Source organism: Bos indicus, chromosome 15, assembly GCF_029378745.1.
Source record: "Bos indicus isolate NIAB-ARS_2022 breed Sahiwal x Tharparkar chromosome 15, NIAB-ARS_B.indTharparkar_mat_pri_1.0, whole genome shotgun sequence".
NCBI lineage: Eukaryota > Metazoa > Chordata > Mammalia > Artiodactyla > Bovidae > Bos > Bos indicus.
Window position 1 is genome coordinate 50,863,816 of NC_091774.1, and position 10,068 is coordinate 50,873,883.

Here is a 10,068-nt window from a genome sequence, read left to right on the forward strand (position 1 = left end):
AGAAAGAAGGGACACAGAACTTATATGTGGGAAGAAACATCAAGAAATGGAGAAAGATTTGAACTGAGTTTTGAATGGCTCTGTAGTTCATATTGTTTCTACTAAGCTTCCTCCTTTTGACCTAGATTCAACAGGGCAGCCCCAGGCTAGGCATGTGGGCAGAATCTGTGCCAGCTGCAGTTTGGAGCTACAAGCCTAGTCTTGGAGTCTGTCCCAGAATGAGAGCTGAGAGTTCAGAACAGGGTCTGTGGGTCTTTTAGAAGTCTGAGCTCTCTCCACTTCCTCTAGGAAGCCTTCCCTGATGCCCTCTGGCTGGGGGAGGCCAACATTACTAGGCCCCCAACACATCACTCCACCCCCCACAAAAATGGGCTGTTCCTGCAGGATTTGTCTTGGAATTTGGCCAAGAGGGGGCTGGCTTGAGGAATATTGTCTTTGAAGGATTTCAAATGCGATTGAAGTGGATAGTCTGTGAAGATAATTTAAAATTGCTGGGGTATTGTAGAATCTATGAGTCTGTCTCCTTTCCTCCATTATTGTTTAATTGCTCCAACCACTTCCCCATTCCAAGAGCTAGCCACAAATTGTTCAGTCCTCGGGGACCTGAGTGGAGTGGCTCCTCTGTGGCTCAGGCCTGGCCTTCCCTGGAGATGACACTACAGCTAAAGCATCTTAAAGACGTCCTGGGCTCTTGCAGGATGTGGAGTGGCAGAACAGCTGGAGACAACAAGCAGCCAGGGTGAGTAACCTGGGCTCTCAACACACCTTCTCTGCTTCCAGGATGAATGACCACTAGTGCCTCTGCCTCAGATGGAGGTAACAGTGGGAAAGGTCTGCAAGTCAGGCAGAAGAAAGAGAAATAACCATTCTTGGACAACAGGAGACAGTCATGCCTTCTTGAGAAGAGACTCTGAAGAAGGCTGCCTTTCTGAGGATTAGGGAGTTTATAGCTTAGAAAAGCGGAGAAGGCAATGGCACCCCACTCCGGTACTCTTGCCTGGAAAATCCCATGGATGGAGGAGCCTGGTAGGCTGCAGTCCATGGGGTCGCTAAGAGTCGGACACGACTGAGCGACTTCACTGTCACTTTTCATTTTCATGCATTGGAGAAGGAAATGGCAAGCCACTCCAGTGTTCTTGCCTGGAGAATCCCAGTGACGGCGGAGCCTCGTGGGCTGCCGTCTATGGGGTCGCACAGTCAGACACGACTGAAGCGACTTAGCAGCAGCAGCAGCAGCAGCTTAGAGAAAAACTGGAATCCCAGACCACACTTCCAGGGAGAAGTGTCCCTCGTAGTCTCTGCAGAGAGGAAGTAAACAAGGAGAATTGTCAAGTTTTCATCACATCTGGCATTCATTTTCCTTAATTTATCACTGACCCATTTTTATATCACAATATCAAAAAATTAATTTGGTTCATGATTTCTTCAATTGCTTTACTTGGAAAATATTTATACAGAATTTTCTTCTCTCTCTTGAATAATTCCGTATCTCAAAGAGATGGGGGCAACAGAGGATGAGATGGTTGGATGGCATCACTACTCAATGGACATGAGTTTGGGTAAACTTAGGGAGTTGGTGATAGACAGGGAGGCCTGGCATGCTGTGGTCCATGGGGTTTCAAAGAGTTGACAACGACTGAGTGACTGAACCGAACTGTAGTTGTTTTAACCCTTTTAATTTTTACAAAATGTGTCTGCACAAGCTCTGTGATGGAACTTCTCTGTTACTTGGCTTTGAATGGAGTGAATTCCGTCAGGTTTTGATATTTGCTCACAATGTCTGAGAGAGATTGGATGGAGGGCTCCAGAACTGACATTGTCAGCAACATCACTATGTTTTCTTTAAAAAGTTTCTGCCAAATTACACACAATCTTCTGCTCCAGAGAAACAATGCTTGTCACCCACCTAAGAAATAAAGGATTCATGTTGATATATGGCAAAACCAACACAATATTGTAAAGTTCAAAAATAAAATAAAAAAATAATAATAAATTTTAAAAAAGAAAGAAATAAAGGAATTAAAAAAAAAAAGGCAGTCCTACCTTTAGGGTGAGTTTATGATGTTGACTAGATATGACATAGCTGTAGACCCCAGGGTTCAGATTAAAGCCCCTTTTAGCTCTCAGACATACTTTTGGTGGAATTTTATACTCTGCTAAAAGATAGCTGTGCAACTCTTCTTCTTACATTCTTTTATTGACCTACCTGTAAAGATTTTTTATTTGCTTATTTACTTGTTTATACTTTTTGTATTGAGATTTAAAGGAAAATCCCAGGAAAATAATGAGAGTGAGCCCAGGTCATCAACCCTTTAAGCTTCCACAGTATATTTGCAATTTATTTCCATGAGGTGAGGCCATTGCTTTTTGTTTAAACTAGGGCTTTTTAAATTGGACTCTTTATGATCATCTCATGTATTTCTAAAGAAAGTACCACTTTCTTCAATAAGTGAAGAGATCAGTATTTCACAGTATAGCATTTCAAAAATGATACTACAAAAGTATTTATAGTTAAATATATTATATATCAATATATTTAGATATCCAATATTTAAATATATCAATACATTTAAATTATATTGTCTCTTGCTTGCTTTCAGGTGGAATACATTTTCAACCTCCTTCACATTTATGTTTTTTTTTAATTTTATTTTATTTTTAAACTTTACATAATTGTATTAGTTTTGCCAAATATCAAAATGAATCCGCCACAGGTATACATGTGTTCCCCATCCTGAACCCTCCTCCCTCCTCCCTCCCCCTACCATCCATCTGGGTGGTCCCAGTGCTCTAGCCCCAAGCATCCAGTATCCTGCATCGAACCTGGACTGGCATCTCGTTTCATACATGATATTTTACCTGTTTCAATGCCATTCTCCCAAATCTTCCCACCCTCTCCCTCTCCCACAGAGTCCATAAGACTGTTCTATACATCAGTGTCTCTTTTGCTGTCTTCTACACAGGGTTATTGTTACCATCTTTCTAAATTCCATATATCTGCGTTAGTATACTGTATTAGTGTTTTTCCTTCTGGCTTACTTCACTCTGAATAATAGGCTCCAGTTTCATCCACCTCATTAGAACTGATTCAAATGTATTCTTTTTAATGGCTGAGTAATATTCCATTGTGTATATGTACCACTGCTTTCTTATCCATTCATCTGATGATGGACACCTAGGTTGCTTCCATGTCCTGGCTATTATAAACAGTGCTGCGATGAACATTGGGGTGCACGTGTCTCTTTCCCTTCTGGTTTCCTCAGTGTGTATGCCCAGCAGTGGGATTGCTGGATCATAAGGCAGTTCTATTTCCAGTTTTTTAAGGAATCTCCACACTGTTCTCCATAGTGGCTATACTAGTTTGCATTCCCACCAACAGTGTAAGAGGGTTCCTTTTTCTCCACACCCTCTCCAGCATTTATTGCTTGTAGACTTTTGGATCACAGCCATTCTGACTGGAGTGAAATGGTACCGCATAGTGGTTTTGATTTGCATTTCTCTGATAATGAGTGATGTTGAACATCTTTTCATGTGTTTGTTAGCCATCTGTATGTCTTCTTTGGAGAAATGTCTATTTAGTTCTTTGGCCCATTTTTTGATTGGGTTATTTATTTTTCTGGAGTTGAGCTATAGGTGTTGCTTGTATATTTTTGAGATTAGTTGTTTGTCAGTTGCTTCATTTGCTATTATTTTCTCCCATTCTGAAGGCTGTCTTTTCACCTTGCTAATAGTTTCCTTTGATGTGCAGAAGCTTTTAAGGTTAATTAGGTCCCATTTGTTTATTTTTGCTTTTATTTCCAATATTCTGGGAGGTGGGTCATAGAGGATCCTGCTGTGATGTATGTCAGAGAGTGTTTTGCCTATGTTCTCCTCTAGGAGTTTCATAGTTTCTGGTCTTTCATTTATATCTTTAATCCATTTTGAGTTTATTTTTGTGTATGGTGTTAGAAAGTGTTCTAGTTTCATTCTTTTACAAGTGGTTGACCAGATTTCCCAGCACCACTTGTTAAAGAGATTGTCTTTAATCCATTGTATATTCTTGCCTCTTTTGTCAAAGATAAGGTGTCCATATGTGCGTGGATTTATCTCTGGGCTTTCTATTTTGTTCCATTGATCTATATTTCTGTCTTTGTGCCAGTACCATACTGTCTTGATAACTGTGGCTTTGTAGTAGAGCCTGAAGTCACGTAGGTTGATTCCTCCAGTTCCATTCTTCTTTCTCAAGATTGCTTTGGCTATTCGAGGTTTTTTGTATTTCCATACAAATTGTGAAATTATTTGTTCTAGCTCTGTGAATAATACTGTTGGTAGCTTGATAGGGATTGCATTGAATCTATAAATTGCTTTGGGTAGTATACTCATTTTCACTATATTGATTCTTCCAATCCATGAACATGGTATATTTCTCCATCTATTAGTGTCCTCTTTGATTTCTTTCACCAGTGTTTTATAGTTTTCTATATATAGGTCTTTAGTTGCTTTAGGTAGATATATTCCTAAGTATTTTATTCTTTCCGTTGCAATGGTGAATGGAATTGTTTCCGTAATTTCTCTTTCTGTTTTCTCATTATTAGTGTATAGGAATGCAAGGGATTTCTGTGTGTTGATTTTATATCCTGCAACTTTACTATAGTCATTTATTAGCTCTAGTAATTTTCTGGTGGAGTCTTTAGGGTTTTCTATGTAGAGGATCATGTCATCTGCAAATAGTGAGAGTTTTACTTCTTCTTTTCCAATTTGGATTCCTTTTATTCCTTTTTCTGCTCTGATTGCTGTGGCCAAAACTTCCAAAACTATGTTGAATAGTAATGGTGAAAGTGGGCACCCTTGTCTTGTTCCTGACTTTAGAGGAAATGCTTTCAATTTTTCACCATTGAGGATAATGTTTGCTGTGGGTTTGTCATATATTATGTTGAGGTATGTTCCTTCTATTCCTGCTTTCTGGAGAGTTTTTATCATAAATGGGTGTTGAATTTTGTCAAAGGCTTTCTCTGCATCTATTGAGATAATCATATGGTTTTTATTTTTCAATTTGTTAATGTGGTGTATTACATTTATTGATTTGCGGATATTGAAGAATCCTTGAATCCCTGGGATAAAGCCCACTTGGTCATGGTGTATGATCTTTTTAATGTGTTGTTGGATTCTGATTGCTAGAATTTTGTTAAGTGCCGGGAGCCGGTGAGGCATTCTGCTTGTGACAAAGGTCATGAGGAAGGAGGCTCGGCATACGCAAAGGCGGGATCGAGCCTCAGGATTCCGCCCAGATATTCTCGAGCATTTTCCCCCAAAAAAACCAGAGTCTACCTACTTTATTGCTTTGTGCTCTCACCTCTGACTTTACTGGGGGCTGTCCCCTACCACCATCTCGCTCTCTCTGTCAAAGAGTTAACTTACAGCTCCAATTAATAAAGTTCCTGGGCAATTAGGAGTGTTTAAATCCAAACCCCTCAGATGGCTCCCTAACTCGCCTGACAAGTTTACCCGGACTCCTACAGCTATGCATACGATTGTTTACAGTCTCCCAGCCTCCAGAGGCACGGGAAGCTTAAGATATTCAAATAGCTTAGAGCCTCTCAGAGAGTTAGAAACTGTCAGAATAAACTAGTAAAGGATTTCATTGATGAGCCAATGCTTGTTGCCAAGTTTTCACATCCCCTGAATTGTATCCTTGAATGTGTATTAATTAATATAGTTGGTATGTAGAAAAAATAAGTAGTGGCCTTGGTGTTAGTAACTTTAGACCCTTAAGGTAATAAATTCTTTCCTTTGTTGTAAACCCATTACACATCTGCCCTATAGGAATGCAATTTTATCTTCGGAAGATGGCACCAAACCTTAAAATAATTACTCTTAGAGAAAATAAGTCTTTGTTGATAAGTCCTTGTCAAGAGTCATAAAATGTTAGTAGGCCTTCTGGCCAGAAGATGATGTAAATCACCTAAACCATTTGTATACGATAAATTTGCAGGAAAGAAACCCTGGTTTTTGATAAGAATCAAAGACTGCTGACTTTGCATCCCCTATTATCCTCTATGTGTAACTTAGGGTATAAAAGCCCCTGTTAAAAATAAAGCTATGGGCCTTGCTCACCAATGCTTGGTCTCCCCATGTCATTCTTTCCTTTAACTTCCAGCTGAAGTCTCCATCTGGAGCGTGGATATCCTCTGCGACCACTTATTTGCCTGGGCTTCTAAGACCCACTTGAGAAGATGTCTAAGGTGGGGCACCTTCCGCTATTCAAGAGGGCACCTGCGGCCTCCGTGGTCAGAGCTAACCTGGTGTCACGGGTTATATTGATTTTCCGCGTAAACCAAGCTACTCAGCCTCTTTTCTCCACTGAATTTTCCTACTGAGCTATCCTCATTCTATTACTCTTTATATCTCTAATTACCATTTGAATAGGTCGCCGACGCCGTCTCCCCTTCGAATACCCTGGATCAGCCGGGGCTGGTCCTCGGCAGTTAAGGATTTTTGCATCTATGTTCATCAGTGATATTGGCCTGTAGTTTTCTTTTTTTGTGGGATCTTTGTCAGGTTTTGGTATTAGGGTGATGGTGGCCTCATAGAATGAGTTTGGAAGTTGACCTTCCTCTGCAATTTTCTGGAAGAGTTTGAGCAGGATAGGTGTTAGCTCTTCTCTAAATTTTTGGTAGAATTCAGCTGTGAAGCCGTCTGGACCGGGGCTTTTGTTTGCTGGAAGATTTTTGATTACAGTTTCAATTTCCGTGCTTGTGATGGGTCTGTTAAGATTTTCTATTTCTTCCTGGTCGAGTTTTGGAAAGTTGTACTTTTCTAAGAATTTGTCCATTTCTTCCACGTTGTCCATTTTATTGGCATATAATTGTTGATAGTAGTCTCTTATGATCCTTTGTATTTCTGTGCTGTCTGTTGTGATCTCTCCATTTTCATTTCTAATTTTATTGATTTGATTTTTCTCCCTTTGTTTCTTGATGAGTCTGGCTAATGGTTTGTCAATTTTATTTATCCTTTCAAAGAACCAGCTTTTGCTTTTGTTGATTTTTGCTATGGTCTCTTTTGTTTCTTTTGCATTTATTTCTGCTCTGATTTTTAAGATTTCTTTCCTTCTACTAACCCTGGGGTTCTTCATTTCTTCCTTTTCTAGTTGCTTTAGGTGTAGAGTTAGTTTATTTATTTGACTTTTTTCTTGTTTCTTGAGGTGTGCCTGTATTGCTATGAACTTTCCCCTTAGGACTGCTTTTACCGTGTCCCACAGGTTTTGGGTTGTTGTGTTTTCATTTTCATTCGTTTCTATGCAAATTTTGATTTCTTTTTTGATTTCTTCTGTGATTTGTTGGTTATTCAGCAGCGTGTTGTTCAGCCTCCATATGTTGGAATTTTTAATAGTTTTTCTCCTGTAATTGAGATCTAATCTTACTGCATTGTGGTCAGAAAAGATGCTTGGAATGATTTCTATTTTTTTTTTTTTTTAATTTACCAAGGCTAGCTTTATGGCCCAGGATGTGATCTATCCTGGAGAAGGTTCCATGTGTGCTTGAGAAAAAGGTGAAATTCATTGTTTTGGGATGAAATGTCCTATAGATATCAATTAGGTCTAACTGGTCTATTGTATCGTTTAAAGTTTGTGTTTCCTTGTTAATTTTCTGTTTAGTTGATCTATCCATAGGTGTGAGTGGGGTATTAAAGTCTCCCACTATTATTGTGTTATTGTTAATTTCTCCTTTCATACTTGTTAGCATTGGTCTTACATACTGCGGTGCTTCCGTGTTGGGTGCATATATATTTATAATTGTTATATCTTCTTCTTGGATTGATCCTTTGATCATTATGTAGAGACCTTCTTTGTCTCTTTTCACAGCCTTGGTTTTAAAGTCTATTTTATCTGATATGAGTATTGCTACTCCTGCTTTCTTTTCGTCCCTATTTGCATGGAAAATCTTTTTCCAGCCCTTCACTTTCAGTCTGTATGTGTCCCCTGTTTTGAGGAGGGTCTCCTGTAGACAACATATGTAGGGGTCTTGTTTTTGTATCCATTCAGCCAGTCTTTGTCTTTTGGTTGGGGCATTCAACCCATTTACGTTTAAGGTAATTACTGATAAGTATGATCCTGTTGGCATTTACTTTATTGTTTTGGGTTTGAATTTATACACCATTTTTGTATTTCCTGTCTAGAGAATATCCTTTAGTATTTGTTGGAGAGCTGGTTTGGTGGTGCTGAATTCTCTCAGCTTTTGCTTGTCTGAAAAGCTTTTGATTTCTCCTTCATACTTGAATGAAATCCTTGCTGGGTACAATAATCTGGGCTGTAGGTTATTTTCTTTCATCACTTTAAGTATGTCTTGCCATTCCCTCCTGGCTTGAAGAGTTTCTATTGAAAGATCAGCTGTTATCCTTATGGGAATTCCCTTGTGTGTTATTTGTTGTTTTTCCCTTGCTGCTTTTAATATTTGTTCTTTGTGTTTGATCTTTGTTAATTTGATTAATATGTGTCTTGGGGTGTTTTGCCTTGGGTTTATCCTGTTTGGGACTCTCTGGGTTTCTTGGACTTGGGTAATTATTTCCTTCCCCATTTTAGGGAAGTTTTCAACTGTTATCTCCTCAAGTATTTTCTCATGGTCTTTCTTTTTGTCTTCTTCTTCTGGAACCCCTATGATTCGGATGTTGTAGCGTTTAATATTGTCCTGGAGGTCTCTGAGATTGTCCTCATTTCTTTTAATTCGTTTATCTTTTATCCTCTCTGATTCATTTATTTCTACCATTCTATCTTCTAATTCACTAATCCTATCTTCTGCCTCTGTTATTCTACTATTTGTTGCCTCCAGAGTGTTTTTAATTTCATTTATTGCATTATTCATTATATAGTGACTCTTTTTTATTTCTTCTAGTCCTTATTAAACCTTTCTTGCATCTTCTCAATCCTTGTCTCCAGGCTATTTATCTGTGATTCCATTTTAATGTCAAGATTTTGGATCAATTTCACTATCATTATTTGGAATTCTTTATCAAGTAGATTCCCTATCTCTTCCTCTTTTGTTTGGTTTGGTGGGCATTTATCCTGTTCCTTTATCTGCTGGGTATTCCTCTGTCTCTTCATCTTGTTTAAATTGCTGAGTTTGGGGTGTCCTTTCTGTATTCTGGCAGTTTGTGGAGTTCTCTTTATTGTGGCTTTTCCTCGCTGTGTGTGGGTTTGTACAGGTGGCTTGTCAAGGTTTCTTGGTTAGGGAAGCTTGTGTCGGTGTTCTGGTGGGTAGAGCTGTATTTCTTCTCTCTGGAGTGCAATGAAATGTCCAGTATTGAGTTATGAGATGTCTATGGTTTTGGGGTGACTTGGGCAGCTTGTATTTTGAAGCTCAGGGCTGTGTTCCTTTGTTGCTGGAGAATTTGTTGGTATGTCTTGCCCTGGAACTCATTGGCCCTTGTGTGGTGCTTGGTTTCAGTGTCGGTATGGAGGCGTTTGATGAGCTCCTGTCAATTAATGTTCCTTGGAGTCAGGAGTTCCCTGGAGTCAGGGTTTGGACTTAAGCCTCCTGCTTCCAGTTATCGGTCTTATTTTTACAGTAGTTTCAAAACTTCTCCTTCTATACAGCATCATTGATAAAACATCTACGTTAAAGATGAAAAGTTTCTCTACTGTGAGGGTCACTCAGAGAGGTTCACAGCGTTACATGGAGAAGAGAAGAGGGAGGAGGGAGTTAGAGGTGACCCAAATGAGATGAGGTGGAATCAATAGTGGAGAGAGTGGGGTAGCCAGTAGTCACTTCCTTATGTGCACTCCACAACTGGACCACTCAGAGATGCTCACGGAGTTATACAGAGAAGAGAAGAAGGAGGAAGGAGACAGAGGTGGCCAGAAGGGTAAAAGGGGGGAATGAAAAGGAGGGAGACAGATCCAGCCAGTACTCAGTTCCCTATGTTCTCCACCGTCTGGAACACACAGAAATTCACACAGTTGGGTAGAGCAGAGAGGGGTTAGGGAGGAGACACAGTCGACCTGGTGGAGAAAAAGGAGAGTCCAAAGGGAGAGAAAGCAGTCAAGCCAGTAATCTCGCTCCCTAGTGAAAAATGGGTCCTGAAGATTTGGTTCTT